The 15,387-nt window shown below is 37.6% G+C and overlaps 1 pseudogene; it reads left to right on the top strand.

Moving 5' to 3' along the window:
* Nucleotides 1-687: 687 nt before the first annotated feature.
* On the top strand, nt 688-4,854 carry LOC111902922 (protein translocase subunit SECA2, chloroplastic-like; annotated as a pseudogene).
* The last annotated feature ends 10,533 nt before the right edge of the window (nt 4,855-15,387 follow it).

Raw genomic sequence — 15,387 nt, 5'->3', positions numbered from 1 at the left:
TAAAAACACGGAGGGCACCTATAATAAAAAGGGCGTCCTCTACAAATGTCACTTTATAATTTTAATAAACGCGCGTTTCTGGGACTCCTTGATAGGTAAGGGGGGAAACTAAATCCCCCAAAATTTTGAACACCCGCTTCCTCTTCCTCTCTGCTCTCTACACCCGCCAAAATCGATTTCATTCTCTCCCTTCTTTCTCTCTGCAAACCCCTTCCTCTCCGATCGACTTTCACTTCCTTCTATGTGCAAACCCTAATCAAACATAACACATTTGAAATAGTAATATCTTCTTTCACAAAATAGAAGATTAATCGAAGAATGATTTTCTTTTGATGAATCGGACATCACCAACAACAATAGATTCGATCATAATTTGTGTTTGCTTTCAGACTCCACCGTTACAACATCGCACCACAACACCAGCCCTGAGCCACCACCACACTGCCTTCGCAACAGCCCAGAACCACCACTATACCACCACTGTTGCCTATTTCATCTGCGTAGTAGGCCTATTTCAAAGGTAATTCTTCCTTTTTCAACCATAGTTACCTGTTTCATGTCCCATTGGTCCTTCTTTTTCGAAGATTTTTTGTGACTTTTTACCCTCTCTCATATATTTTCATGGAATTGTTAATATTTTATGATATAAGTACCTGATTTTTTTATGCACACTAGGTGTTTGACTAAATGTTTGAACCAAAAGGGGATTGTCCAAAGATTAATGAACAAGGTTCAAAGCAACCTGCCACAGTGACAACCTCACAGGTAAATAAAAATTTATGTATTCCTATTAGATTCAATTTACTATTATTATACATACACATGAGTAGTAATCAGCCAATTGTGTTTTGATAATGATAAAAAAATCAATTTAGTGTTTAGGAGTTGGAATTTAATTTATGTAATAGGAATTGAATCTCATTTACTTACAATTTCTAAACTGATTTGATTCCCTTTACTATCTCAATATGAGAATCCAGCAATACGGTCACAACTGGGATCTGTTACTGTAGAGTTGCTAACTATTTAAGCTAATCACATTGATGGATATATTATATTTTGATTAAGTAAATAGATATTGTTTACAAGCGACATCCTAGTCCAATAAAAGAAATGCTTGAACCTTTATTACACATTTTTGCTTTTGTTGGCCTTGACCTTGATGTGTCATCATCCAAATCACTTGCTGACTCACTTGACTGGGCTGTGGTTAGTTTGACTTTCCAATTTCATTCACTGATCATTATAAAAGTATCTAACTAATTTTTTATTAAATTTTATCTTATAAAAAAATAAAAAATAAAAAGCAGGGTGATGATCCATACTTTAATAAATTTATCTGTATCCTAGCAACTAGATGTATGACACAGGTTGGTATTCTACTATTCTTAAATCATAATTGGCTTAATCTTATTTTTTTTAAATAAAGAGAACAAAATAAACTAATTTCCACTTAAGGTTGTTTACTTCTATAGTGGGGATCTTAGCCCCCCGAAGTTTCACCATTATGGGCTTGTTGCACCTCTTTATTACTTTATACACATTTCACCTCACCAATTAGAAGATATGCAGGTAATTATTATAAAATTCAAAATATATAATTATTTCTTGTTTTGAGTCTGATTTTTTTAAATTATAAAATTGGTTGCAACAAATGTGATAGTACACGGATTGCTTGCTGCATCTTTAGGGATATACAAACTGCAAAATAAATAACAGAGGTTGGTACCCTAAACTGTTATTTTTCAGGGTCTGGTGCCAGGTGGAGATAGTAAGGTAAATTTCTAGATAGATTGGAGACAGTAATATCAAGTTCGAGACATTAATATCAAATTCACTCACATTTATATAACTTTGAAAGGTAAATTAGTCATGAACTTAAGCTTCATTTCAATATCAAATTTATATAATTCAGTGGAGTTGACAGAAGAAGGAATAGCTCTAGCTGAGATGGCTCTAGAAACAAAAGATCTATGGGACGAGAATGACCCTTGGGCTAGGTAACTTTATATTTTTATTTTCATATGTTATTGTTTGGACTCTTATCATTAGTATAATGTAGATTTGTCATGAATGCTTTGAAAGCCAAGGAGTTCTATCGCCAAGATGTCCAGTACATTGTTAAAAATGGGAAAGCTCTTATAATAAACGAGGTATTAAAAACATCGTATTTTTATTTTAGGAGAAAAAACTAGTTATATTGCTGTAAATTAATGTTCATTTGAAGTTGACGGGGAGAGTGGAAGAAAAAAGACGATGGTCAGAGGGGATTCACCAAGATGTGGAGGCAAAAGAAGTGTTACCAATCCAGGTATATATTGCGATTGCCTGCCACATCATCATTCTTTTTGACAACTATTGTTTAAAGCTATTACCTTGTATTCCTCTTGGGCTTTGTAGGCTGATTCAATTGTAGTGGCACAAATCACATACCAATCAATGTTTAAGCTTTATCCAAAGCTTTCAGGGATGACAGGAACTGCAAAAACTGAAGTAAGTATTCACTTTCTATATGGGCTAAAAATATAACAAGTAACAATAACTACTTGTTTTCATCTATTTGTGTGTTATAGCATCCTACTTTCATTGCTTTCTACCATACTAGCATACTCTTTAAAAAAGATATCTTTCATAAGGCACTGTATTTTGAAAACTATACCACTTATGGTTATAGCTGTATACTTTCATTTTTTTTTCTTTTTAGGATGTTGTACTTTAAAAATTCTATCAAATTATAGCCGTGAAAAGTGCTGTTCATTTTGAAAGACATTGCTATTATTGTTTAGATTTTTCAAATCCATTGCTGTAATATGAAAAGGATGAAAGTAGGATTCTATTGTAAACAGATATATGAAAGTACGTTGTTATTTATTTCATTTATCCTCGAATTACATATTGTTCTCGAGCTGAATCAACTACAGGATATCTTTCTCGACTTATGATGCATTGTCAATATTTACAAGAAAAGGAGTTCTTGAAAATGTTCCAGATGCCTGTTATTGAAGTTCCCACAAATATGGCAAATATTCGTCATGATTTACCTATCCAAGCTTTTGCAGTAAGAAATTATTATTCTGTTCAATAACCATTCTACCCTTTTATCATCTTTAACAGTGCTTCTAATTGTTTTGCAAATAGAATGCTCGTGGTAAATGGGAATATGTTCATGCAGAAGTTGAAAGCATGTCCAGAGTTGGTCGTCATGTTTTAGTGGGGACCACTCGGTACTACTACTTCAATGAAATTCATTCTTCACTTGTGATTTTGTGGTATTCATTCTGCATCTTTATGCATGCAACCAAGTGTGAAGATATTTTCTTATCTTTATTTATTTATTTATTGGTGCAGTGTCGAGAACTCAGAATATCTGTCTGCTTTGCTGAGGGCTAGCAAGATTCCCCACAATGTCCTCAATGCACGACCAAAGGTTTGTTGTCTACTTTTTGTAGGATTTATCAATGAAAATAGATAGGATTTTGGGTTAACCATGTATGTAACATGGCGACTTGATTATTGTTTTCAGTATGCTGCAAGAGAGGCTCAAACTGTGTCCCAAGCTGGACGAAAATATGCGATCACCATATCTACAAATATGGCTGGAAGGGGCACAGACATTATATTGGGAGGTAACCCCAAGGTGGGTTCGATAATCAATATCTTTCTTGTAGATGGAGTTAATTTTCATTTAATTATTGTAGCTCTCAATCCCAAATTGGCAAATGTCATATTATTATAATGCAAGGCGCACCGAATAATAGGTTAGCGTTATGTTAATATTGTTAATTTCAGATGCTTGCAAAGGACGTTATAGAGGACAACATACTTTCACATATGAGTCATGATACTCCTGATGTTGAGGTTGAGGACCCAAATTCACAAAAGGTAATTTCTCAAGTATTATTGCTGTGCCCTCCCTAGCCCCTAGTAAACAGTTATCTTTCGGTTGTGTAAGTGTTATCGAAAATTAAAATTGGACCATCATCATTAGCTTTGCTAGCCAAGACGGCTCTAATGGGTTAGTAATCTATGACTTCATGCGGCTTGATTTGTTTATTATAGCATCCCACTCTCATTTCTTCCTCTTACAACATTCTACTTTCAAAAATCTACCCAGTTATAGAAATTTCATTCAAATACAAAGCAATTCTCACTACTATATGATTTTAGGTAGTAGGTTTTTTGAGTTATAATGTCCTAATAATAAAATTTTGGAGTATGGGTAGATTTTTTAAAGTATAAAGTACAATGTCTTGATATGAAAAAAAAACTAAGAGTAGGATGTTGGTAATTAGAAATAGGTAGCTATTCTTTCATTTGGCCCTAACGTTAATGTGAATGGTATATGGTTTTGGGTAAATAACGCAGCTAAATACGTGGGCAAAAGTGAGAACAAGAGTTGGACATATGAGAAGGCAAAATCTATAATTTCAGAGTCAATTGAAATGAGCCAGTCAATGGGTTTAGATGAACTGCAAAGGCTTGTGGAAGAACAGGCAGAGATGTACCCTCTTGGTCCTTGCATTGCAATTGCCTATTTATCAGTTCTAAAGGACTGTGAGATTCATTGCTTTCATGAAGGATTGGAAGTCAAACGACTTGGTGGTCTCCATGTCATTGGGACATCTTTGCATGAGTCCCGAAGAATTGATAATCAGGTAACTTTGCATCAGTATTGTGTTTTAAGGTTTTACATAAATTTAGCATATACTTTCAGACTCACTTTTTTAATTTATTTCTTGCTTTAGAAAGCTTCGTGGCAGAGCAGGAAGGCAAGGAGATCCTGGATCAACACGCTTCATGGTCAGGTAAGTTCTGTTAAATGATTTTTATAAAGTTTAAAGTCAATCCTTTCATCTGGACCAAATTCTTCATGTTAAATTACGTAATAGTCCTTGGAGTAGTTGACATGAACAGTTTTTTTTTGTTAGAATGATTCCATATATATGTGCAAGCAAGCACATGCCTTGTGAAAAAGGGAAATCTATTCTAGTCATTCTCTTTAACAAGGCAACCTTAAAGTTGATTTTTTAAACCTGATGTTTAAAACTACATTGAGTGTGAGATAGAAGTTTATGCAGAGAAGGAAAAAGATAGAATTTTTTGAGGATGTTGCTGATGAAAAAGATAAAAGTTCTTTAGGATGCTGCTAATGAAGTTTATGCAGAGAAGGAAAAAGATAGAAGTTGTTGGCACATAGTAAGCTAGATAATGCAATTGTATATAAATGAGTTCATTTTTTTATAACATTTACTCACTATTGGAATAATTATTTGTATTTGACATATTAGTGAAATGAATTATCTTTGTTATTTATGGTATTTTATTTATTATTATGAGATTTCTAATGTATTATTTAATATGAAAAATTAGTAAATCTATAAATAATATTTTTTTTAAACATTTAAAATTATGATACGCAAAAATGTGTGTCGTCTTTATTTATGACATGGCCTTTCTTGACAGGGGCTTCCTTGATACGCATTGCGTGTCATAAACACGCGCGTCGTAAGGTTACGACACGCAAATGTGTGTCGTCTTCCTTTATGACAGGGTCTTCCTTGATACGCATTGCGTGTCATAACCGCGCGTCGTAAATGCGCGTCATAAATGCGCGTCGTAAATGCGCGTCGTCTATCGTCTCTCTTTATGACAGGGCCTTCCTTGACACGCATTTGCGCGTCATCTGAGCGTTTTACGACGCGCAATGAGCGTCGTAAAAGGCCTTTTTTCTAGTAGTGTGTGTTCTTTTTATGCATTAGATGGTCCCTAGTTTCTTGTCCCCCCTAGAATTTTTATATCGACCATGCTACTAAAAATTATTTGTGGACCACAGAACAACTCATGCGTGATATTATATATTTATTAGAGCATATAACTTGCATTATTTGGGGACCATATAACAATTCATGCATTATCACAATTCATACATTATACTATCAAGGAACCCATACAAATGGTGTTACATGACCATACATAATGGGGCTAAAGTACAATGCCTAGATAGTAAATTTTCAAAAGATCATCATTCCATATACCATTATTACAACATCAAACAACCATATACACTAAGTATCAATTAACACAAATTTAACTTGATTGCCAAATACCTAATCACCCAAAAGAGAATTCCTATATGCACCCTGACCCAAAAACCACCTATACACCATGACCCAACATCCTACATCACCTAGAATACCTTAAAGTACATGACCACAAACAAAAAACAGCCCAGAGCAATCAAAACAAAAGTTTTCAACAAGTTCCTTCTCAACCTTCCACAGAAGCTTGCGCTTCTCAACCTTCTTCTGCAGGTCAACAACTTGACCATTCCTAACTAAAAGGTCAAATATCTGAAGTTTCATCTTCCATAGCATATCCTTGTACTGTTTTCCTAATGCTGAGTCAAGCCACTAGAAGAAGTTGCAACTGTCGTTGGATATCTACAAAGGAAACCCACTCACCGGAAAAATGGTTTTACTGTTTATAATTTTGGGTTATTGATATTGCCATATGTAGTTAAAAATATCATACAATATCTTAATACTTATGGATGTTTTTATCTCAAATATTGGACAGAAGGTGCTTAATTGTGTTTACCTATCATTTTCAGCAATAAAGACATGTATGGGCGAAAAAAGAAGCGTAACTAGTAGTTGGAAGCTTAGAGATTGGATTTTGAAGAAAGAAGGCTCAAATAAGGAAGAACTCGACGAGTTGGTCCCTCAACTCGACTAGTTGGCTAGAAGATTCCCAATACAAGGATGCCTGGCCGTACACGTGTGTTTAAAGAAAAACTTGTCATGTTTGTCAATAAAATTGGACGAGTTAAAGTTAAATTTTGGAATATATATATATATATATATATATATATATATATATATATATATATATATATATCATTTATTCCTGAAACCTTAACTAATGCTGAAGGCGTTGGCCGATTTTTGGAGGCCAGAAGGGTTCTTAGAAGCTGTGGTTTTCGAATTTAAAATAGAAGCTTGGATTTGAACAGTTCAAAGGCATAAAACTATTACTTTTCTCTTAAACATTGTTTTGAATCATGTTTATTACATTAGATTTTTATTTAATAGTGTTATTTGTTGAAGTTATGGGATAAACTCCATACTTTTGTTTAGATGTAGAGAATAATTGTTTTCTGTTAATAACTAAGTGTATTGGGTTGCATGAACATCTTCTTGATTGCTTGAATCATATAGTTTTATGAAAACAATACTGTATGCCTAGTAGTAGTGAACATGAACATAGGGTTAACTAGGAAATAAGTAAGTTAATGTGTGAGTATATGTGATGACCAACCTCATATGAGTTAGTTGAACCAACCAATTTGATTAACTAATTACAAGTCTTAGTTGATTCAAATGGAACACTAGTAAACATGTTAGTTTAATCAGCTGATCACTATTTGAATTAACATGTTTGCTAAAGGATTAGTATTAGTGAACATGAACCTAATCACATTAGAAATCGGTAACCAATTATATATTAATCCGTTGCACTTGCCACAAAATCAACAATAGGAATAAGTGAACTGAGTCCAAACAGAAGTCTCTTTTATCTTATTGAATCTAGTTGTATTTTACTTTCCATTAGTTGTTAATTGTTCTTTGTTCAAGTGTTAGTGATTACTTAAGTTTCAAGTCTTGCAAAACTAGAACCCCCCCCCCACCCTTTTATTACTTGTTTTATTTATGTAACACTAGTATTTATTTTAATTGTTATTGTTCCCTATTTTCGATACCCTACTTGCTTGAACTATATTGCTAATCGATAGGTACACTATCTTTCGTGTGTTTGTCTTTATGTCAAAATTAGTAGGATTAAAACTAGTACATATACAAAGTTTATGGTGCCGTTGTCGGGGAACGGTTATAATAGTTAAAGTTTTTCACTAGTTTTATCAATCCTTTGTGTGAGATTTATATCGCATAGAGTTATTATTTTTCTGTTTTAATTTTCGTATTTAGTTTTTCAGTTTTTGCGTTGAACTCGTTGAGTCCATTACTAAACTCGATGAGTTGGTTGCGTTTTCAGTTTTTTTTTTTTCGTTTTACGCGTGTTTTTCTGTTTTATTTTAGGATTTTATAAACCGAGGCTCTAGTTCTACACTAGTGCCACCTGTGGAAGACTTGGAATTGATTATTCGCAAAAAAGAACGGAAAGGCATTCGGAGAATCAAGAGGATTCGAGAAGATACATGACGAGAAGGAAGAAAGTTATGAGTTGGAAACACCCATATTTGAAGAAGACGAGATGGCCAACATTTCAGACATAGCCATGGGCGAATACAAAAGGAGGATGCGTAACGTTACTAGGTCAGGACTTGTGCAGCCCATGATTCCAACAACAACCAACTTTGAACTGAAAGGTCACATACTCGCCGAATTGAAGGACATTCCATGCTATGGGAAGGATCACGAAGACGCATAGAAGCACATCGACGACGTCAATGGCATAGCCGACTACTTCAACATTCCTACTATGCCTTGCGATACTGTTCTGCTTAGGATGCTACCAGTCAAATTCAAAGAAGCCGCGGAATATTGGCTAAAATCACTATCACCAGGATCCATCATGACATGGGCTAAGATGTGCTATGTAACACCCCGAATTCAAAAGACCCATAAAGGACAGAAAAATCTCATAATCAGGAAGAGACTCGTCGAGTTGATAGGATGACTTGACGACTAGGCGCGCGTTTTGACCCGCAGGTTATGTGACCTACTCGACGAGTCAGGGAACCGACTCGGCGAGTTGTTATGGGTTTGGAAAACCCTAGGTTCGGGATTTGGTACCCTATTTAAGCATCTCATTCTCTTCTATTGGTCTCTTTCCAACCTCCAAGACCAGAACCCACAGATCTCGAAACCATAATGCTTGTGAGCCACTTTTGAGAGAGTTTTGTGTTCTTGAAGTCAAGACGAAGAAAAGGGAACTTGAAGGCTCAAGGAAAGGCTTGTGGATCCAGAAGTAGCTTCTCAATCTCATCATTTTCTGGTAATCAAGTCTCTAACTTGATCATTGGTTCATTAGAACTATTCTTTTCCCTTTTTATGAAGATTTTGCTCCAAGAATGGTTTCTTATGGGATTTGGACGTCCCCAAGCAAGATCCCTTCGTATCTGGAAGTATTTAGGGTGGTTACAGCATAATGGTGGAAGCTTTATGCCATTAGAACTCCCCATGTAAGGTTTAATATGTTGTTATGGCCTTTTGAGCAAAAAGGGTCATCCAAGGATGTAAAGGCAGAGGCTTTGCATGTTATTTCGACCCTAGAAGGTTAGATCTGGGTCCTAGATGTTTTGTGCTCGACTGAAATTGTTTGAATAGAATTAGACATAGAGGGAATCGATGAGTCACTCATAAGACTCAGAGAGTCAGTTCGTTTTCTACCTAAAACCCTTCTGATATCGGGTGTGTGTTAAGTTGGTAGAGGACTCAGCCAGTTGGGTTCATTATAGACTTAAGGATCAGATCACTCGACGAGTTAAAGGAATGAACTCGGCGAATCTAAGCCAATATCCCTAACTTATGAAGATAGACTCAACGAGTTCAAAGGTAAACTCGGTGAGTCAGTTGAAAAAGGGTCCCGATGTGTTTGAAGGTGAACTCGACAAGATCAAGGAAGACTCGACAAGTAAGATCGATGTCTAGAGTTATGTGTGGATAGTGGGACTTGACGAGTTGGTGGGCCAACTCGGCGAGTTGAGTAAATTCGGAGCGTTAACTTTGACCTTTGACTCTAGCCAAGCTTGAACTAGTTTAACTTTTTAAGGTTTTTCGTTTAATTGTTATTTTGGGTATTAATAATTTGGGGAGCCATAGGATCAGCAGTTCATGAGTTGTCGGTTAGCAGTCGAAGTTGTTCAGCTAGTCTTCAGTAGAGCAAGGTGAGTCTCCTCACTGTTTATATGGGTCTAAGGCACCAATGTCGACCCATTATGTTTATGTATCGTAAGAAGACCTGAGGGTTAGCCCTAGGCACTTATAGGATATTTTCTAGGTACGATAGGATCCGGACCGAGGTCCAATGTTGGTACGATAGGATCCATACCGAGGTCTGATGTCGGGGTAAGCCCAAAGTATGTTTATATGGTAGTATACTATGGACTAGGTTCCGATGTCGAATGAGGCCCGAGGAAGGTTTATAAGTGTATGTTAGACTATACTTGTTGTCTTTGTGATACTTGTATGTGCCTGGTAGGGAGGTGAGTGTGGGTGAGGTCCCGTATCTCATCACTAGCTGAGTATGGATGGGGTTCCATATCTGAATAATAGCAGAGTAGGGGCGAGGCCCATGATAGGAGAGAAGTGAGTGTGGGTAGGGGCTCGTATCTCACTAACAGCAGGAGTGTGGACGGGGTTCCATAACTCATCAGTAGCAGACCAGAGGAGGGGCCCAAGATAGGTGAGGCCTTGGTATAGGATTGCAATAAGAATGTTTTCTTTATGCACTAGTATGTTATTTGACTGCATGTATATGTATAGCGGTCAAGGCCCTAAGATAGGCGGAGACTAAGAGAGATAGAATTGTATATCGAGCGGGGCTCGATGCCAGGCGGGGCCTGATGTCGGGCGTGGCCCGATACCGGGCAAGGCCCGATGCAGCGGGCAGGGCGCAATACATAGTTATGTGTATGTGGTTATGCGTATGTGGTATATGGTAGGTTAGGGAACTCACTAAGCTTCATGCTTACAGTTTTCAGTTTTGGTTTCAGGTACTTCCGGTAGTAGAGGGAAGATCTCGGGATAATCACATGGCAAACACCAAGAAGTTTTAGCCTGGGATGTTTTTACTTTGATAATTAGAACATGTTTTGAAACGTTACTCTAATCTGATATATTTATCTGTAGTTATTGTTGAAATGATTGGGTACTTATGGTTTTATTAATGTTTTAAGAAGAAATTTTTGGTCATGATTTTTGGAACGTTACAAGTTGGTATCAATGCCTTGGTTTGAGGGATTCGGGCACGCTCTCGGGTGTGACTGAACTCAAACTGAGGATGCGGTAAGAAAAGTTTCAAAAGAAAATTGTTTTATAAAAGAACTTTGAAAAGAGAAAGGATTTTGAAAAAAGGAAAAAAAGGACTTTGGAAAAAGAAAAGGGTGTGGTGCATGCAATCAGCCGAGCTCAAGTAAGTTCTCCATACAAGTTTATGTTATGATATAATTATGTGATCAACATGCTAGTTTAGGGCTAAGGATCTAGGAAGGAGGCCTTATATGCCTCTTATATGAGTTTATTGACTTGCATGTTAGTACCAGTTATACAGTGGTAGGATAGCCTGATTAGGTTATGCCTGATTATATGAATGTGATTGCATGCCTATGTTATGGTTAGATTTTCGTTTTGTCTAAATGCTACTTGCTTTGTGTTTTGAGGGACTTTGAGTGATGGCAGTTAGCCATTAGGTGAATACGCCAAGTCAAATCTGATCAGGGTTGAATAATCTGAGAGTGCTGGATTTGACCCGATTACGCAGGTCTTGTTTGAGTCCAACCGTTGTAGGGACGATTCCTTTACTTGAAGGATATCTGAGCTTCATCACATGTGATGGTATTCAAGTAATGGCTAATTGGCATTATGAGGATACCTTCAATAGTTGAGGATTGGGTTTGGGTTGGAGTTTTCCCTAGGTTAAGCCTAGGTTGAGTTTAGTGCTGCGAGAAATAGTGTTACTGAAAGGAATCTAGTAAAGTCAAGGAAACTCTTGAGGAATGTACGACTAGATGTGAAAGGTATTATGGGCCTGTACTATTAAGAGTAGAGGATCCGTGCTCGATTCAAGAGGGGACGAGAAAAAACCAAGGAACTTGTAGTGCATGTGGAATCCCTCGGTAGTGATGTGTATTTTGATGGTTGCTATGATATGTTTTCATCATGGTGACGTTGCGTGAAGGACCAATGATGGATCAGGTGCCGGAGAGGGATCAGGCTCGGGTTTAGGAACCGAGCAGCGTGAGGAGCGGATGAAGGAATTTGGATCAGTTGAGATTACACGTAGTATTCTAGACCAGACTCTTATGATCTTTGGTACGGTCAAGGATGGCATAACGGAGATTTTGGATGAGCGGCTGGGAGCCTTCCGCACTGAGATGATGACAATGATAGGAGTGGGTACATTGACATTCCGAGAGTTTAGAGATTGCGCAGCTCCAGATTATCATGGGGCTAGGGACCCTGTTGCTAGAAGCAGATGGTTGGCTGATGTCGCGGACGCCTTTCGTTCTAGCCGGAGTCCCGAGGAGGACAAGGTCAGACTAGCCTCCTGTCTTTTGAAGGACAGAGTGTGTGATTGTTGGGAGGAGGTTGGACATGCTATGATGGATGATGACACGTTGGATGCGATAACATGGATTGATTCCTCATCCAGGTTCAATGCCGAGTTTGCACCAGTGATTGAGGTGCAGCAGTTATCACGAGAGTTCCAGGACTTGCGGCAAACTACAGAGACTATGACGGAGATCACCGCCATGTTCAGGAAGAGAGCCCTTCTAGTTCCACAGTATGTGGCAGACGAGGAGATGTAGAAGGCTTGGTACCACGAGATGTTGAGGAGCATTATGGATCAGTTTGTGAGTCGGTCCAGCTGCAAGACACAGGAAGATATGATCGCTCGAGCCATGGAAAGAGAAATTTATCTAGAGACAGAAAAGAAGAGGAAGCTAGCAGAGGTTCAGGTATCTATGGGTTCGGGCAAGAGGCTCTAGACATCAGATTCTATATTAAGAATTCCTTAGGACCGGGGCCGCTGCGGCAAGTGCAGAAGACACACAAGGGTGCATGTAGGAGCGGCAGTGCGGGTGATTTAGGTTCCTTCAAGTGTGGCCGTATTGCTCATTTTAGTAGAGATTGTACTGCTACCACCGCCCAGGGATTATACCTGATATGTTTCAATTGCAGTTAGAGGGGCCACAAGAAGGCCCAATGTCTAAGTTTTCTTTCAGCGGGATAGGTGATAACACCTGCCCCTGCAACCTTGAGGATCACCGATGGACGTCAGGGCCGATCAGAGGCGCCTGTGGCGAGGAGTAGGGCGTATCAGTTGGTTTCATATGAGGCGTCAACAGCCCGATGTGTCAGGTGCGTATCTTTCATTTCTTTGTTAACTTCGGTTACGATATTATTGTTATGGTTATGCATCAGTATTGGTAATGGTATTTATGTATTTGGTGGCCTGCTTGTGTTAGAGTTATATGCCATCTGCATACCTTGGATTCTAGAATGATAATTAGAGATCACTCCCTTTAGAGCAGGTTAATCAGGATGCAGTAACTGTAGCATGCATGTGTGAGACTCTGGTGTATCTCGCTAGTTTTCAGGGGAGGTATTTTATGGGAATAGTTCAATTAGATCACCAGCAGTGGTAGCGTGGATTTTCAGCAGGGTGACCAAAGGATGACGGGGAAAATTGGGAAATTCTTCTAAGTTGTGACCTGTGAGGAGCAAGCTGAATCAAAGTGGGGGAGAGCTGTGACAACCTACAAATTTTTATCTTATAAGTCTAACCAATCAACCAAAAGTTAGACTTAATTCCATTGCCTTATATCCTTGTTAAGGATCATTCTAATGAGTTCTAATCCTAGTACAATTAAGGATTGAGTGTTAGGAAGTATTGGCTTGAGATCAGAAGGTTGCACCCGAACCAGTGAACACACCACTTGTGGTTCACGGCCATGAACTCACTTCTGGCCGTGATCTATCCCCATATATATAAGATCACTTCACTTTTCTTCATTTCTATCCCCCTTGGATGAAAACTCTTTCAAACTCTCTCAAGTATCATAGTTCAAGAGCACCATCTTTCACTCTTAAGCACCTCTTTCCTTTGATACTTCATAAAAGCTTACTAGGATCTTCAAACATTCACCAAAACACCTAGATCTTCAAGTGTTCTTCACTTTTGGACCATGAAACCTTCAAGATTTGGTGGTCATGAACTCCCAAGGGATCCCAAATCGTAAGTATTTCATCATTTACCTTGTTATGCTTGAAAGACTACTAGAACCAAGCCTTGATTTGTCATGTTTCATCACCATCATCATGAGCTTGAAGTGTTCACAGCTGTGAACCCTTCATAGGGCCGTGAACCCTTCATGAGTTCATACATGGCCATGAACACAACATGTGTTCTATGGCCGTGAACACTTTCCTTTGGCCGTAAACTCCCTTGAGTCAATCACATATGATTGTAACACTTCCTTGCAAGTGTTTCCTAGTCCCTAAGGTTGTTACCTTGCATGTTGGTTGTTTTAAACACTAATTACATTCCTATATATGCCATTATATGTCATTTAGGAGTAGTTCGTGTCACGGGAATTCACTCGTGGAACTTCTCATCCTTACACGAATCTTCATTTGAATCACCCACATAAGGTGAGTTCATACCCATATAATCAATATTTTAAATGTTTTTAAATGCTTTTAAGGGGGGGGGGGTGGAATACAAGTTGAACACAATGATAATTATGTAAATGTTATTTGTGATAACCATCATGTTAAAGGATTTCTTATGCTTTTATAAGTGATCGAAACCATTTCAAAAAATCTTTTTAAGTTATGTTACTTTATTGTTTATAAAACACCATTTTTAAAGTACAAGCATAAATCCGTAGATAATCGAGTCTTTTCTACATATCAGATACAGCTCAAAACAAACATACTAGTAAACTATAATAGGTATAGTTTAAGGGTTCATAACATACTAGAACGAGAAACAGAAAGAACATACTATATAGAGAAATAGGGAGAAACATACAATAACAAGAACAGAAAGGAACATACGATAAGAAGAACAAGATAACATTTATGTGAGACTACTTCACGGCTTAGCAATATACTTGTTAGGCCGTGTTTTGTAACCAGAGTCTCTTAGAGGGAGAACGGACATTGTGTTTATAGATCTATACGAGACTAACAAGCCCCAACCCGACTGTTCAGTACAGTTTGGTCGGAAGGCTAAGGGGTGACAAATGCCACATCAGTTTCAACGCTAGTAGGTCGTCATTGTTGAAACCTTGTCGAACAGTATGTTTATAACCACATCATAATCTTATCCTTAAATAACAAACTAGTTTTTAAGGTAGTTAGTGATTTAGTAATTATTGATACAATATTACTGAATACTTTCATTTTCCCATTACATTCATATAGTGATATTCGCACATAAAAGGTAATCCAAACTATTTTCTAGTAAAGATAGTCTTACACATGGGAAAATTTACAAAAGACAAACAATATTGTTGAGTCTTAGTACATTCAGTAAAAAGGGGGCCTATAATGCTAATCCTATAACTCCTCGGTAGATATATTAGGGATATATATTAATCGGGTCCGACATACAGTAGGATGACTGCTTTCGGCTTCA

This window comes from Lactuca sativa, chromosome 2 (genome assembly GCF_002870075.4).
Source record: "Lactuca sativa cultivar Salinas chromosome 2, Lsat_Salinas_v11, whole genome shotgun sequence".
In the NCBI taxonomy this organism is placed as follows: Eukaryota; Viridiplantae; Streptophyta; class Magnoliopsida; order Asterales; family Asteraceae; genus Lactuca; species Lactuca sativa.
Note: the sequence above shows the minus strand (reverse complement) of the source record. Positions and strands in the feature narration are given on the sequence as shown.